Source organism: Acinonyx jubatus, chromosome D1 (assembly GCF_027475565.1).
Source record: "Acinonyx jubatus isolate Ajub_Pintada_27869175 chromosome D1, VMU_Ajub_asm_v1.0, whole genome shotgun sequence".
NCBI classification, from domain to species: Eukaryota; Metazoa; Chordata; class Mammalia; order Carnivora; family Felidae; genus Acinonyx; species Acinonyx jubatus.
In genome coordinates, this window is record NC_069390.1 from 8,920,968 (window position 1) to 8,937,241 (window position 16,274).

Genomic DNA, 16,274 nt, shown 5'->3' on the forward strand with positions numbered 1-16,274 from the left:
AACTGAATTTTTCCCAGAGGTGAATGCCCTACTCCCAGATCCCAGGAGAGCCCTGTTCATTTGCGGATCCCTTTTCCTCCACGAATGGAGGCAATGCCTCTTGCTGCCAGGAGGGGGCAGACGCAGCCTCCATCCTCTGAGAGAGCTTCGTGTTGCCAGGAAGCTGTCGACAGTTCAACTGCATTTTTCCTAACAGCCTCTTCAGGAGCTTCCTTCATAGCACAGGGCAGGCAATCGATGCATTACAGTGTCATGCCTTGTTCTACACGATAGGGATAAAATAAGTTATACAGACACGATTTCTGACCTCAGGGAGTTTATATAGGGAAGGGGTCAAGTAGAGCAAGGGAGGGAATGAGTAATGATATTAAAACTGAAAAAGGAAAACGGGCCTTGTTGGCTCTGTCAGTAGGTACAAATTTTAACCTAAGAGCAAAGGAGAAGCACTGAGGATTTTGAGCTGAGATCGGACTTTCCATTTAGAAAGATCGCTCTGGTGGCGCCTGAGTGGCTCAGCCAGTTAAGCATCCAGCTCCATTCAGCTCATGATCTCACACAGTTCGTAAGTTTCAGCCCCTGCATTGGGATCTGTGCTGAAAGCTCAGAGCTGAGCCTGCTTCAGATTCTGTGTCTACCTGTCTCTTTGCCCCTCCCTCTCTCTCTCTCTCTCTCTCTCTCTCTCAAAAATAAAACATTTTTTAAAAATTAGAAAGATCACTCTGGCTATAATGTGGAGAATGGGTTATAAGGGGTTGAAGTCATGAGATGCCTGGGTGGCTCAGTCAGTTAGGCAACCAACTGTTGATTTCTGCTCTGGTCATGATGTTGCGGTTCGTGGGTTTGAGCCCCACATCAGGCTCTGCACTGGCAGTGCAGATCCTGTTTGGGATTCTCTCTCTCTCTCTGCCCCTCCCACACACACTCTCTCTCAGAATGAATAAATAAACTTAAAAAACAAAAAAACAAAAAAAGAGAGTTAAGTCAAAGCCAGGGAACCAGCTTGGGAATCTGTAGCAGAAATCCAGGGGTGAATGGCTTACACTAGGGTACTGAGAAGGAGAAAAGCATCTACTGACATCCAGAAGCTGGCCTGGGATTCACACCTAGACCTTGGTGGTCTCCTGTTGAACGTAATTTCAGAATATCAACATAAGTCAAGGCCACTCTGTGATCATGGTGGGTCAAGGCAAAACAAGTCCATCCCATACGTCTGAGCACAGAAAAAAAGGATGAACATCGTCCAGATAGCAAAAGTCCAAACTGCTCCCTGTCCTCGCTAATATGAGTGATGGTTTATTTGCCAATCATAAGTCAGTCTCATTCTATCCTTCCATCCTTCTAGGTAAGACTTATTAAGATACCCAATAATAAATGATGTCACTTCCTGAAAACATCAAATCCAGAGTAAAGCCTCACTTGCTTAAAATCTCCCACAAATCACTTAGCACAAGCCCAAATCCTGCAGTAAATTATTTCTAACACCCTCTTACTGAGACACCCCGTGATTCCCCACGGGGTGTGTTCTTCCTCGCTGCAACAAATAACCAACTTGCTCCAATACAAATACGTTCCCGGAAGTGTTTGGCTGGAGAGGATTTACAGCATATCAGCAGCAGGGATAAGGACCACGCTCTGGCTTAGACAATCGAGTCAAAGAGGGCACGTCGGGGAAGGAACAGATTTGTAGGAAAAGATGATAAATTCCATTGCGGACAAGTTGAGCTGAGCTGTTTATGGGTCATCCCAGTGAAGATGTCTGATAGACAGTTAGATACCAGGGTGTGCAGTCCAGGAGATCTTGTGTTGGGATGAAGTGGGGGAGATGGAAGCATATATATATGGTAAATGAGGCCCAAGGTGATGGGTAAGCTGGTTAGCTAGGCAGAGTCTAGCGAGTGAGAAAACAAGTGGACCCGGAACAGAACCCTGAGGAACGGGTAGGAATAGATAGTGAAAAAGGTCAAGAAGGAAGAGGAAACCCAGGAGGGTGCAGGGTCCCAGAAAGCAAAGGTAGGGAGCACTTCAGGAAGAGGGGGAGGTCACCAGTGTCAAATGCCACAGAGAGGTCAAGAAAGATGGAAGTATCTTCTGGGATTAAGTGAATGAGGTCAGTAGTGGCCTCCGTGGAGGGGCAGGTACAGGAGCTGGAGTGCAATGGGTTAAGGACAGAATGGGAGAAAAGGTCATCGCTGGAATGGGGACGGTGCAGTTTCAGAGATTCCTACTTTGTCTTTCCCACTGTGATAGCTTTTTTCCCCCAGCCCAAAGACCCGATGTGGTGGTAATGCGCTCCAACCTCAAGTATATCAACCCCGTTAAACACCCGGGGACCAGGGAAACGATGAATGGAGTACCCAAAGCAAGCTCTTATTCTAGCCCCCGCTCCCCAAATCAATGGAATACACTGTCCTCAGATACAGGAGGTATCAGATGTTAAACTGACAAGAACAGATACCACACTTGAGCTTAGCCAAAAGATCAATTCCTACCCGTATCAACTCCCTATTATCCCAAACCTTCCTCCCTCAGGTCCACAAATACAGCATATGAGCCTGTCCTTATAACCTTCAACATTCTCGTCTCCCCTGAGACCAGGCTAATCCTCCCCAGTGTCACGCTTCTCCACAATCCAGTAATTCTGTCATCAAATTGGGACTGTTTCTCCATGGAAGTGAGTAATTCCTGGCAAAGCGGTAGTTATTTGTATATCCACTTCCGTTAAGCGAGGCAGTGCCTCTTGTAGCCAGGTGAGGGCAGAGTTGCTCCCTGAGCAAACCCTCCTGGACCTCTGTAAGCAAGGAGCACCTGTGATATGTAGGGCAATGAATTGGGGCTGGAAAAAGGTCATTCAAAATTTATGGAGATAAACTGATATATACTGAGTCCTACTTAGTGTCTTGCATTCTGCCAGGCAACAGGGATACAATGATGATTTACACGGGCATGATCTTGAATTAAAAAGAGTTATAGTGGGAGGCAAGGTGAATCAGGCTTGGGGAGGGAGTGGTGGTAAAAAAAAAAAAAAAAGCTGGCAAGGAAAGCAGGGGTCTTAACGGCTATACTGGTGGGTCCTAAAGACGATGGAAAGGCACTGAAGTTTTATGAGCTGAGAAGTGAGACTTGATCATAATTTATTATATGGAAAAATCACTCTGGCTGCAAGGGGGAGAATGGATTGATTGGAAGGGAGGAAACCAGACCCAGGGAGCAGGTTCAATTTTTTGTAAAAACCTCAGGGTGAATGGCTTGAATTAGGGTAGTAGAAGTGAGGGGCATGGACAATTGGGTGGAATGAATAGTGAGGTGAAGTCCATTTTGGAAAAGTTGAGGAGTCTGGGGACCAACCAAGTGATAACGTTCATCCAGAAGGCAACTGGACTTACAGCTGTGACGCTCAGGAGAAAGAGCCTGGGCTGGAGTCATAGGCATAATGCTGGTCATTAAAATCATGGGAGTGAATAAGGTGGCCCAGGCAGAGTGAGAAAAATAGCTGGTTGTGGCACCCAACTGGGGGTACATTACTGTTTAAGGAATGGCTACACTATCTACTTCAAGAGATCACTAAGACTGTTGCATCCACACGACTCCTGAAACAGAATGCTACGGGCACCAGTGACAGTCACAACAAACTTTATTACAATGAGAGGCAAGGCTGACCGATCGGGACCAACACTCTTGATAAGAGTGCGCCCCGAACAGCCAGGGTACAGAGTTTTTATAACCGATCACATCGTTTTATCATCACCTGGGAACAGAACAAAGAAAGTTTCCAGATGAGTCAGAAACAGTTGCCAGATGAGTTAGAAACAGTTGCCTGATGAGGTGTTTATTTTAGACTTTCTGCCTCTAAGTTGCAACCAGTGGATCCCCTTGACCCTGCCTCTGATGCTCTTTTCTTTGAACTTTTGGTTCCTTAATTGGTGAAGCCTAATTTACAAGAGTATGAGGCGTAGTTTACTAAGCGTTAGCCCTATACTACAATTTAACCCTTACAAGACATTATGAGAAATGTCAACAGTGGGAGAGGACAGGGTCTCAAGAACTGTGGGAACACAGTGTTTCAGGAAATAGGGAATGGATCAACTGGGTAGTGTTGCCGAGAGGTCAAGAAAGTGACTGAAAATAGTCTTGAGAAAGTACAGTGGACATGGCATATACAAATCAGCCAGGGAGTTTGTCAACATGAAAATTCTGATTCATTTGGTCTGTGGAAAGACCTGGGATTCAGGGGCACCTGGGTGGCTCAGAAGGTAGAGCACGCAGCTCTTGATCCCAGGGTCCGTGACTTTGAACCCCACGCTGGACAGTGGAGCCTACTTTATATATAACCTGTATATGTATACGCCCTGCTACAAGCCAAGCTCCTAGCGACATCGGACGGGAAAAACCGTCGCTCGGGAAAAATCAGACCCTGTCAGAAGATCCAAGCGGAGCAGGAGCACTGAGGGCCTGATTCACATTCCCAAAATGTCTCCGTACAAAGGGCCTTCCGCTCCCGGTACCCCACAGCCGCCCTCTACGCAGGGACCCTGCGCACCAGGCCTGCAGAGGAGCGCCGGGAGGCAGGCGTGTAACCGGGATGACGCCGGTCGAGACTTCAAGATGAGGTTCAGGGGGAACCTCACGGGGAGGCGGAGCCTGCACACCAGTTTAGGGTGTGTGTGGGTAAGGGGGGGCTCAGGGAGTGGTGTGGGAGCAGGCGGTCGTGACCGGGACGGAGCGTCTCCCGAAGTCGTTGCAAAGCCGGGACCTCTGCGTTCTCGTCCTACAGAGAGCCGGCGGTACCGACCCCGCTGCAATGAGCGCCAGCGCGACTCCCTGAGACGCATGCGCGTCTTTCTTCGCGCCCCAGATGCTGAGTGTGCGCACTGCACTCCCGCCTTCCCTGGAATTCCCTACCCACAATTGCCCAGGCTCGCGCGCTGTCTCCATATGCGCGTGCGCCCGCCATAGTCCCGCCCATAAATCCCGTGGGCCTCTGCGAGGTGGTATTTAAGTATCTCGCTGCCGCCGGTCTGCCTCATTTTTTTTTTCACGGTGTCAGGTAAGTGTGTGCATTGTTTACTTTATCTTTTTTAAAAGGTGAAGCGAGGGAAAAATAAAAAGTGAGCGTGGCTCGCCTGAGCACTAATACATTGCATTTATTGGTGGGTGGGGGAGGGGTAAGAGCTTGGCCACGGTCTTGAGTCCACGAAGCAGCCGCGGAGCTTTGTGAAGGACAAGATGGCGATGGCGGGCCGTGCCGGCGGCCCTCTCTGTGATGAGAACCTTTTCACAGACCTGTACTGAGCTCCGTGAGGATAAGAAACTCTGAAGAGACGGGCCTTGCACAGCCGAAGTGCGACACAGTCGTAGCTCCGGCGGACAAAACGATTGTGAAAAAGCCGGTGTTGGTTTAATGTCCTCTTGTCTGCAGGGTTCAGGCGCACGTCTGAACGCTAGAATGGAAAAGAGCCGACCTGCTAGGGTAAGTGTGTGGCCCTCTTACCCCCTCTTCCTCCGTGGTCGAGTGTACGGGGGCCCTGTGGGAAGTGCTACGGGGATGATACTAAGGATTGAACTCTCTCTTTCTGATGGAGTAGTGGAGAAAGCCTAAGAGTTCTGAGTAGCACCAGCCCGCAGCGAATGTTCGGGTGTTTCGCGCGGAGGTAAGAAGACCGGCTGCAAAGTATGAAACTAAGTGAGAGGTGCCCCCCCCCCCTTTTTTTTTCCTTCCAGATGTGGTTCAACTCAAAAGACCTTACGGGTTGGAGGATGGGACAAGACCCATCCCTGCAAAGTAAGCATTCTAGTGATGCTCCAGGTGGGTATGCAGTGATTTACCGCAGTTAAGGATGGGCACTGTGTCTAGATGGGGTTTGTTCTTGTTCAGATTATGCTGACCACTCTGTGATGAACATAAAAAAGACAAGCATATGGCTGATCTTAAAAGTGATGTCATCTTCCTGCTGAGAAGTGGACCAAGAGTATTCAAGGACCTATGAATGGCTATTTTTAGGTACATATAATGCCTTCCTTTTCTGTTTCCAGCATCTCCTCCCCAAGCCTGAGGAATCCAGCTGCCTCCAAGGGTGAAGACAGGTAATTTTTTGACCAAATGAGGGGATTGGAGTGTCCTCTCCTGTTTGGCCTACAACCAGGAGAGCAAAATGAGCAGTTTTGCCTTTTTGCTTCTTGCAGCTTATTCCTCTTAGAATGACTTTCCTGCGGAGGGAAAGAGCAACCCAACAGTACAGTTAATTCTTGAGATGGTGTGCTCTCTCTCACCCATATGTCACTGTCAGATGATTTGAATAGATATGCTGATCCTCTGTGAGGTACAACAATTAATAGCATGTTAGAGTTCTGATGGCAGTTTCTATTAATGAAGAAACTTTGTTCTAGCCTAGTATTTTTTGATAACCATCTGGTCTCCTTTTGCAGGTCGTCCTGATGGTGGTAATATGTTGATTTACCTTATGGTGAGTAGCTTCTCCCAATACTGTCGTTTTGTTAGTGTATATGTGAACCCATCAAAGGGTGATTTTTTTTTTTTTTTTTTCATCGTGTGGTTTTTATTTGTCTTGTCGTTGTGACCAAAGACTTGACCAGCCCGTATAGATTTCTGGTTCTTTTTCCTTGTAGTGATGTTTCTTGATCTATTTCTCTAGATGCCCACTGATGTGCTCAGGGTCGAACTTGTGGAAAGAGTTAAGGATGGTGAGTACTTGTAACCTTGCTGATTACAGCTTGCCCCAGACTATAATGCCAATGAAGAGAGCAAGCATCCTGTCTTACCCCTGTTCTAGCCCCAGAGCCAGTAATGGTGAACCCACTGGGGCTAACTGGGTGAGAGGATGAGAATTTGTTCCATAAGGAACTGTCTGAGGTACAGCGTATCCCTGTCAATAGTATTTGCTTGGGTTTTCTTCACTTAAACCCATTAATTATATAGCTAGAATAGCTTTGGCTGTTTTAGATACTTGCTTGGCTAATTACATGATCTTCTTCAGGAGCAGCTTGTTCGTGTATACTACCAAAAGGCCTCCAAGTTAACAGGTTAGTTGGTTAATGTCTGTGGTTCATGCCACCAAATAGGCAAGTTTCCATGATGAATAAAACTAGCTCACTATGACTCCACAATGAAAACATGTGAACACCTGAGAAACTGGAAAAAGTAGGAATGCGGGGGATGCCACGTGGAAGGACTTTTCATTACCCACAGCTTTGTCTTTCTCTAGGTATGGTTACCCATAACCTGCTCATTTGCTCAGAGGTGAGTAGTTTCCATACGTGATACCTGAAGCATATTGGGTACAAAAAAAACACCCTTTGGGGCCTAAACACGTGATGACTTACATGGAATCTCGTTCGGCTGATAACTTGCTGTTGAGATTGGAAATCTGATTTTCCTAGAAATGATGGTTTTAAAGGGGAACGATTTATTGCTGAACGTAAGCATTACTGACTCCAGTCTGGTTTGTTTCAGGTTCAGCACCTTCTCTGGAGCCCAAGAATGATTTGAGGTAAATGCCTTTGTAATGCTGTCATTTATAGCCATTATGTAAAATTTACTAGGTGTTTTTAACGGGGATGGGGCGACACTTTGGTCTGGGTAGCTATTCGAAGAAGACATTACTGACTTAATTCAGTCTTGTCTGTGGACACCCTGAACCATCTGTGACAAGCTCCCACTCACCAGTGATGAATGCAATACCGCCCCAGTCTGAACACTGTGACTGAAAGGTATTCTCTGAGCTGTGAGCTTATCTTAGAGTAAGAAGTGGTAAGTTGGCTGGTTTCTATGTAAAATGTGCATGCAGAAGACTACATAACCTTTACAACTGTGCCTTCCCTCTAAGCAATAGGGACCCAGGGGGATGACTGAGAGGCCTATAATTCCCAATCATTCTTTTACAGGTACCCTCAGCTATTTCTCCGTTCAGCTCCAGTCTGAAGTCAGGTGGGTAAACCTAGATACTAGATGGTCCAAATTAAAACTTCCCAGTGAAGAAACAGTCACATGTCTTACTTCCTGTTCTAGTCCCAGAGCCTGTAAAGGTGAACCCACTGGGACTGGCTGGGGGAAAAGAGGAAGCTTGTTCCAGAAGGAACAGTCTGAGGGATTACAAGAGATTTCTAAAGATGGGAAGGGAAGGACAAGTCACTTTGACGTAGAGTTTTGTTTTGTTTTGTTTTGTTTTTCCAGGTCTGAAGAAGGAACAAGGCATAGGTAATGGGTAGGTAATTGTCCAAATATTGGTGTTTATTTAATGTTTATTTTTGAGAGAGACCACATGTGAGTGGGGGAGGGGCAGAGAAAGATGGAGACACAGAATCTGAAGCAGGCTAACAGAAAAACAAAAGTATACCTGAAAGTAGGTATTATGTTAGGGGTTTTTTTTGTTTTTTTTTGAAAGCAAGTGGGGGAAGTGGGGCAGAGGGAAAGAAAATCTTAAGCAGGCTCCATACTGAGTGTGGAGCCGACGTGGGGCTTACCGACATGACCAGAGCCTAAATCAAGAATCATGTTCAACCAACTGAGCTATTGATGCTCTCCAGGGTGAACTAGTTTAAAGGGTAGTCCCTTGTAAACTCCATGTAGTACATACATTCTTCTTGTCTGCCAAGAAAATGCACTTTATTCTGTACAGGAATTCAGTTCTTTATCAAAAGGGAATTTTCAAGTCCTGTTTTTGTACAACCTAGTTATTGCAATTAACATAATTGTTTAGCCCTTTCTAAATACAGGTTTAACCTTCATTGTGACTTGTGCATGTAGCTGGATAGAAGGAAATAATCCTGGGGAAGTTGGCAGTATCCAATTTAATGTGGCACTTTGCCTGATGCTGTCTAGCTCAGGGAAGCCGGAAGCATTGTTCCAGGAGCCTTCTAAGATCTTCCCTCCCCCAATACATGCCTCACTGCATGAAAAGTTTCCTAGTTTTGGGTGATCCTTTGCTCTGCCTTAACTTTGGCAGGCTTGGTTCATAAGGCACAAAGAGCCATAAGGCATAATCATTAAGGACCACTCAGACTCAAAATATTGGCTGTCAGATTTTGGTATTTCACTGCCCTTTTTCTGCATATAAAACTCCCAATGTTTCAGTGGAGTCTGCTTTCTGTAGGATCAGGCCAGTAGTAGCCCCTGAATTTCTGTTCCTGTAATGAGTTTCTGGGTCTCTACATTCTTCCTTTTATCTGGAATTGTCCTGGTTCTTGTAGGTAACTCAGGGTCCCACTCAAAAGTTCCTGCTAGGAGGTACCTGGCTGGCTCAGAGCATGTAACTTGTGATCTCAGGATCCTGAGTTTCAACCCCATGTTTGGGCAGAGCCTACTTCTAAAGTTTTTTTTTTTAATTGTGAATGTTCATTTTTCAGACAGGGAGACGGAATCCCAAGTAGACCTCCTGCTGTCCAGTGCAGAGCCCAACGCAGGACTTGAACTCTGAAACTGAGATAACCTGAACTGGAATCAATGGTTCGACATATAACAGACTGAGCCAATGAGGTGCCCCTAAAAAAAATTTTCTTAAGTCAATGCTAAAAGGCTTACTTTGGCCAATTATTGTGTTTATCCTGTTGGTGTAAATATAACTTGATGAGAATAATCCTGCTTGTGTCTGTCTTCCATTTGTTCTTTCCATGGGAAACCAGAACTTCTGTTCACTTAGGACATCTGGTAGGAATGCCCCGTGAACACCTGAATTGACATCAAACATCCATCTTTCCATCTACATGTGCCATTGTTTCTGAGCATAAATTTAGCAAGTGGGGTTAAGGTACATGAATGAGTACTTGAAAATTTACAATCTCATTCAGATGGATTGTCGTCTCACACATACCTAATGTTTTCAAGTCTTTGCTTTTTAATTGGCCCTGGGCAAGCCAGCTTTAGGGGTGGGCAATAAAGCCCACAAACCTATGGCGCTGTTGGGGAGCGGATAGTTATACTTCTGTATAAGTGGGATGCAAATAGGTTGCATAAGAAAAGATACAAGGACCAACTTTTAAAGTTGGTGGGGGAAAAAAGAAAGCCCGGGAGGAACACAGGAGAAACCGTGAGCTACCACAAGCAGTGAGAATCTGCAGTGCTGACCAGGAAACATCAGATCACTTGTGTCAAAGCCACTAAGGTCAGGTGGACTTGAAACAAAACAGCAAGCGTTTAGCTTTTACTACAGACCAGCCACTATGCACACGACCTCTCACCCCAGTACTTACTGTGGGAGGTCTTTGCCAGAAGTATCCTTGGATAAAGGGGAACCAGCAAAGAAGAGACTTGTCCCTGTCACAGAATACCAGGGGAGGAGAGGGTTACTATTCAAAGTCCTAGGTACTTAAACATCATCAGGCCGGGTGCTATCTCTAGGAGTCTGGAGGCTGCTTCTACTCTAACCCAGTTGAGGGATTCAGCAAGGAGATGATGGAACCAAAGTTGGATCTAGGCTGGTACAGGGGCCAGAAGGTACTCACTGGAGGAGTCTGGTTGACAAGCCTTCCAGGAATACTATTCTCACCATTTGGCAAATGAATTCAAATTAAGATCCAAGTCAATGGCTACTCTGGCTAAAAGATGAGATCACAGACAATATGGAGGAACGGGGGAGAGGGCTGGAATGATTGAGGCCTGGCTCCTCGAGTTCCTGATGCTTCAGACCACCTTTCCCCTGAGCTTCAGGTACATCCACTTGCCCCTTGACCTCCTTCCCTGATATATCTAACTGGACACAGTCCCTGGAGTCCCTGTCCTGCCCAGGTCTGCTCCCCCCTGACAACACCCTGTCTCCCCACCTCCATGAATGGTCACAGCACTGAGCAGCTGCTGTGTCCCAAACCTAGCAGTGTACTGATCACGAGAGCCATGGCCTTGCTTTTGCCTTTGTTGATTGCTGTTTAGTTACATTCTTACAAGAGGGAGGGAAAGGGAAAACAGGACAGTGAGTGCATAAGATAGTGTGAAATAACACAGTGGTTTTCAAGCAGCAGTGACTTCATCCCCCAGAAAAAAATTAATCCCTGGAAACGCTTTTGGTTGTTACAACTTTGGGGGTGGTATACTGGCATCCAGTGGGGAGACCCTACGATGCACAGGCCAGCTCCCTCTCCACCACTCCAATGAATCATACAGCCCAAAATGTCAATAGTGCTAAGTTGAAGACACCCTGAGATCTGTGAGAAATGCCAGCAGGGAACAAGAATCCGTGATTTGGTAAGAAGGTGGTCAGGGAAAGCGTCTCTGAGGAGGTGACATTTGAGCTAAGATGGGGAGTTCTGGAGGCTAAGGAAGGAACAGCTGATGGGATGAACCGGAGTCACTCAGGATGTATTCTGGAGTAGACGCAACAGGACTAGCGGACGGAGTGGATGTGGGGGTGAGTGAAGGGAGCATAAAGGAGGTTCCAGTGGGGACAGTAGGGAATGATTTTGGATAGCGTGAGTCTCAGATGCCTCCCTGACACCCAAGGAGTCAAGCAGACGTGGTATGGTATAGGAATTGCCTGAGGTTGGAGTCTCCACCACTTACTAGCTGCGTGACCTGAAGTGGTTCAGTTTCTCCATCTGTAAAAGACAGAACATGACAGTCACCACTTGTCTCTCAAGGCTGTTACTACATACAAAGCACTTGGAATGGTGCCTGGCACCACTGACCAGTCAGGCTGGAGACAGGGAATCCGTTGTCACCATAGCACCGAAAGCCCAGGCACCAGAGGAGAGGCTTTCAGTAGAAAGTGTGAATTCGAATTTCTAGAGAGCTGGGGGATGGTGGGGGGGGGGGCGGGGACCGGTTCACACAAATTAGCAAAGGGGGTGGTGGAATTGGTGGCCAAGAGAACTGGTGCTTCTTTTCCGGGAGCTGCAGGAGTTGTCCAAATCCACCCCCGAGTCGCCACGGGAAAGCGGGCCCAGTGGAGCCAGCCTTGAGTCCAGGAGACCATGCTCTCAGCCCTGCCACAAGCCGAAGCAGGGCTTCCGGGACCATCCCCATCTCTGCCCCCATTTTTTTTTTAATGCTTATTTCTTTATTTGGGGAGAGGGGCAGAGAGAGAGACAATCCCAAGCAGGCTCTGCACTGCCGGCATAGAGCCTGATGCGCAGCTAGAACTCAGGAACCTGTGAGATCAGGACCTCAGCTGAAATCCAGAGTCGACCCTCAACCCACTGAGCTACCCAGGCGCCCCTGTACCTCCAACTTGATATGACCTCATTAGGTGTTTGGACGCCATCAGGTTCTCCTGTCTCTTTAGGACTGTGGGTGTTAATGAATGGGCTTAGGGGGCCCTAAAGAATCCCCCCAGGAAATGGTATGCAAGACGTGTGTAAGGCAACTCATTTGAGGAAAGCTTCAACAGATTCTCAGAAGGGTTGGGAGATGCAGTTACATTAAAATCAAAATCTTCAAACTGACTAGGCTGTTCTTTGACATGCTATATATTGTGCTGATTTTTAAGTTTATACCATTTCTTTTTTTTAAATATTTTTTTAACATTTATTTATTTTTGAGACAGAGAGAGACAGAGTATGAACGGGGGAGGGGCAGAGAGAGAGGGAGACACAGAATCAGAAGCAGGCTCCAGACTCTGAGCCATCAGCCCAGAGCCTGACACGGGGCTCGAACTCACGGACCGCGAGATCGTGACCTGAGCTGAAGTCAGACGCTCAACCGACTGAGCCACCCAGGCGCCCCAAGTTTATACCATTTCTTAAGAACACACACACACACACACACACACACACACACACACAGAAAGTCTAAAATTGTTTAATCAATTTATAAACAACAAGAAAAGTACCAGTAAAACATTTTATGGGGGGGGGATGTTATAAGCCTTTGAACATGTAACAATGTATAGTGTGTCAGTTTTGTGAAAACAAAACATCAAATTTATTTTATTATTATTTCAATGTTTATTTTTGAGAGACAGAATGCAAGCAAGGGAGGGGCAGAGAGAAAGGGAGACGCAGAATCTGAAACAGGCTCCGGCTCTGAGCTGTCAGCACAGAGCCCAATGCGGGACTCGAACCCACAAACAGCAAGATCATGACCTGAGCAGAAGTCAGAAGCTTAACCAACTGAGCCACACAGGTGCCCCCAAGACATCAAATTTAAAATGTATGCACACGGAAAGAATACTCTTCCCTTGGCCTCACTTTGCCAGTCATCAAAGCCAGTGATTCTTTGTGATCCCTTCCACTTCCCTCCACCTCTGCCATCACAGCCACCCTGCCCAAATCCCCTCCAGCTCTTGCCTGGAGAATCACAGGAGCCTTCTCCCAGTTTTCCCCAGTAGACCACGAACTCACGAAGCCAAAGGTCCTGTCTGATTTTATCATTGTAGAGTATGTGCTCCATAAGCATAAACAAATGGACACATGGCCTCCCAGGAGCAAAGGTTAATTTCCAAGTTCTTATGGTGCCTGCACTGTCAGTCTCCCATACTTGTATAGAAAGGGGCAGGGTAACAGCGGACTGAGGGTGAAGGAGCCACTCCCCACTTGCCTTGGCTTCAGAGGAGGAACAGGGCTGCTGCTGACTGCAGACCGACCTGAGGAAGCAGGGGCCACCAGATCTGTGTTCTGGAATGTTTGGCTGTACATAGCCTGGGGCAGAAGGTGAAGCCCGCTCAGCTAGGGGGCTGTGGCCTCGCCCGAGGTTGGGTCCAGTAGAATTTGGAGAAGGTTCAGATTGAAAGAAACTGAATGTTGCTTTTGCCCCTGTATTGGTTTTTATTGCTGTTGAAACCAATTACCACAAACTCAGTGGCTTAAAACATAACAACTTATTATCTTACAGTCCTGGAGGTCAGATATCCAAAACAGGTCTCAGTGGGCTAAAATTAAGCTGGGTCCGCAGGACTGCATTCCGTTCTGGAGGCTCTAAGACAGAGAATCTGTTTCCTTGCCTTTTCCAGCTCCTAGAGCTGCCCACATCCATCTGATGACCTCCTTCCATCTTCAAAGCTAGCAATGGCTCATCCACCTTATACGTGCTCCATCACTCTGACGCTGGCTCCTGCCCCCCTCCTTCCCCTGATGAGGACCTTTGTGATTACAGGCACCCACTAGATAATCCCAGATAAACTCTCCTTCCCCCAACTTTTAATTTAACCACATCTGCAAAGTACCTTTTGCCATGTAAGGTAACACATTGAGAGGTTCTGAGAATTAGCACGGGAGTATCTTTATTGGGGGCAGTATTCTACCCGCCACACCTCCTTAATTCAGCCCTCCCTGGAGGCTCTGGATTTACATATGGAAACCTTTACAAACTGCCTGTTTATTAGCATCAGGGACACAATGCTGAGAGCCTTGCTCTCTAAAATCATAGATTATAGAAATTTTGCTAGTTGAAAGCCTGTCAGTGAGAACAGAAGGTCCCACCTAGTCACCTTGACACAGAGACAACGCTCTCTATTTCCAGGCCGGGCGTAGAGCTTCAGTGAAGGAGATTTCCAACAGAACGTTCCACATAAAAAAAAAAAAAAAAAAAAAAAGGAACTCTCCACATTTATATTAATATACTTTCCAAGGAAACGGGACCTCAAGTCCTTTCTCAGCTCCGGCCTGATCATCAATCCTTTTCATACAGCCGGACTTCGCCTTGAGCCTACAAAAGAACTGCTTCGTTTACATTTTATCTACACTGGCCTCAGCCTGTCTCTCCCACCTGGGTTTAGGAATCGGGACCCTCCAAAACGCCTTTCTCCGGGCATCTCTTCCCTTGTGTGAAGGGCGCACGGTGGACGATGCGTCGTAAACGGCAAGATGTAAGTGGTTTGGGGGTAAATGGTACAGTCAAGGAGCAGGCGCGGAAGGGAGTGGAGCCCTAGAATGAGAGGGGAATGCAGCCCTAAAGCCCAACCTCAACTGGGTTCTCACTACCGCCGTATAAGCGCGTTATTAGTCCCCAGTTAACAGAAAAAGATTCCAAGCAACCGGCCTTATGTCATCAAGTCAGGAACTGGCGAGCAGGGATCCCAATCCAGTTCTTCGGACTCCGAAGCCTGTACTTGGGATCGATAAATAAACGTCCCGGGGAAGGGCGCCACCACCTACCGAAACGCCTTCCACCCACTCACCGACAGCGCCGCGCGGCCTGCAGGCGGGGAGACAGGCCCGAGTCTGGGAGGCAAAGAGACCACGCCCATATTGAAATCCAGACTTGTATGTGGACCAATCCCAAGAAAGAATATCATTGGCAGGGCGGGGTTATGTAAAACACGCGGAGAGAGTACAGGCAGGCATTGCAGCAAAGACCACTGTTTAAGATCTTTTTTTAAAAAAAATCTAGCTATTATTATAAAGGAAGGATAATGAGACGTTGAATTTAAGAAGTATCACATATTTCAAGGTAATCTAATCATTATGCCATAGAAATCGCCACAATGGTAAAAGCTATAGTAAGGGTAAGGGTTGCTAGGAAGCGGTTGCAACGGTATCGCTTCTCGGCCTTTTGGCTAAGATCAAGTGTAGTATCTGTTCTTATCAGTTTAATATCTGATACGTCCTCTATCCGAGGACAATATATTAAATGGATTTTTGGAATTAGGAGATGGAATAGGAGCTTGCTCCGTCCACTCCACGCATCGACCTGGTATTGCAGTACTTCCAGGAACGGTGCACCCCCTTTTGGGGGAACAATAATGGTCCAAAAAAAAGAACTTGCTTTTGAAAGAGCTTTAGCTCTAGTTTTAAGGAGTGGTGGTTTTTCTTAAACACCCTGAGCCATGAAGACAGCTAAATAGTTTCATTGGTGGTTGGGTTTAACCCGAGTTATGACTTCACTGATTTGTGAGCTCGTGCGCCTCCTCTCTTTTCCTTCCCCCCCCCTTCCGTGGGGTCTGGGTAACTCAGAAATTGGGGAGTCTCTCTCGGGTTCTGTGTCTTTTCCACCGGCCGTGCTCTGTCTTTGTCAGATAGAAGTGTACTAACGTTAATAAGAGTAATATATTGCTTAGCGAGGAGCGTTCCGATACAAGCAAGTAAAGTAATTTGAAAATGATTCCCGTGGTTTCTTACTCTGCGTGCAGAAATTGTTTTCCTGGTATGTTTATCGATGTGCTTCTCCCCAAGGCAGTTTCTATTTGGTAAAATAACTTTCTCGGTCTGGGAGCTGGAGTAGCAACTTTTTTTCTCTTGCACTTTTAGAAAATGCGTTCTTTAAAGGATTCAAAAACGATTTGCAGGTTTGTTTTATCTTGGATTATAAAGGGGAACTCCCGGGGGATCGGCCCAGCCTAGCCTAAACCCCAGATGTACCCCCGAGTTTACAATGAGAGGAAACCGCCCACCAA

At 46.8% G+C, this 16,274-nt stretch overlaps 1 long non-coding RNA gene, 9 other non-coding genes and 1 pseudogene across 14 annotated transcripts; 10 read left to right on the top strand and 1 right to left on the bottom strand.

Moving 5' to 3' along the window:
• Positions 1-2,305: 2,305 nt before the first annotated feature.
• Positions 2,306-2,483, bottom strand: LOC113595548 (uncharacterized; annotated as a pseudogene).
• Positions 2,484-5,017: 2,534 nt separating this feature from the next.
• Positions 5,018-9,588, top strand: LOC106981723 (uncharacterized). Of its 5 annotated transcripts, XR_008290282.1 has the most exons (10): positions 5,020-5,467; positions 5,719-5,803; positions 6,031-6,081; positions 6,424-6,461; positions 6,651-6,699; positions 6,993-7,255; positions 7,469-7,505; positions 7,900-7,942; positions 8,189-8,219; positions 9,361-9,588. It is a non-coding gene; the product is annotated as an uncharacterized LOC106981723 (long non-coding RNA). The 5 variants fall into 5 exon arrangements; XR_008290281.1 differs by having other exon boundaries at positions 5,018-5,467; positions 6,424-7,255; XR_008290284.1 differs by having other exon boundaries at positions 5,019-5,467; positions 6,031-6,699.
• Positions 5,535-5,610, top strand: LOC113595541 (small nucleolar RNA SNORD26). Its single transcript, XR_003416067.1, has one exon. It is a non-coding gene; the product is annotated as a small nucleolar RNA SNORD26 (small nucleolar RNA).
• On the top strand, positions 5,885-5,957 carry LOC113595540 (small nucleolar RNA SNORD27). Its single transcript, XR_003416066.1, has one exon. It is a non-coding gene; the product is annotated as a small nucleolar RNA SNORD27 (small nucleolar RNA).
• LOC113595539 (small nucleolar RNA SNORD28) lies at positions 6,280-6,354 on the top strand. The gene has a single exon (XR_003416065.1). It is a non-coding gene; the product is annotated as a small nucleolar RNA SNORD28 (small nucleolar RNA).
• On the top strand, positions 6,746-6,872 carry LOC113595545 (small nucleolar RNA SNORD22). The gene has a single exon (XR_003416071.1). It is a non-coding gene; the product is annotated as a small nucleolar RNA SNORD22 (small nucleolar RNA).
• LOC113595538 (small nucleolar RNA SNORD29) lies at positions 7,083-7,148 on the top strand. The gene has a single exon (XR_003416064.1). It is a non-coding gene; the product is annotated as a small nucleolar RNA SNORD29 (small nucleolar RNA).
• LOC113595542 (small nucleolar RNA SNORD30) lies at positions 7,323-7,391 on the top strand. The gene has a single exon (XR_003416068.1). It is a non-coding gene; the product is annotated as a small nucleolar RNA SNORD30 (small nucleolar RNA).
• On the top strand, positions 7,674-7,742 carry LOC113595543 (small nucleolar RNA SNORD31). Its single transcript, XR_003416069.1, has one exon. It is a non-coding gene; the product is annotated as a small nucleolar RNA SNORD31 (small nucleolar RNA).
• Positions 7,982-8,106, top strand: LOC113595544 (small nucleolar RNA SNORD22). Its single transcript, XR_003416070.1, has one exon. It is a non-coding gene; the product is annotated as a small nucleolar RNA SNORD22 (small nucleolar RNA).
• A 5,829-nt stretch (positions 9,589-15,417) lies between the features above and the next one.
• On the top strand, positions 15,418-15,608 carry LOC113595547 (U2 spliceosomal RNA). Its single transcript, XR_003416073.1, has one exon. It is a non-coding gene; the product is annotated as a U2 spliceosomal RNA (small nuclear RNA).
• Positions 15,609-16,274: the final 666 nt, after the last annotated feature.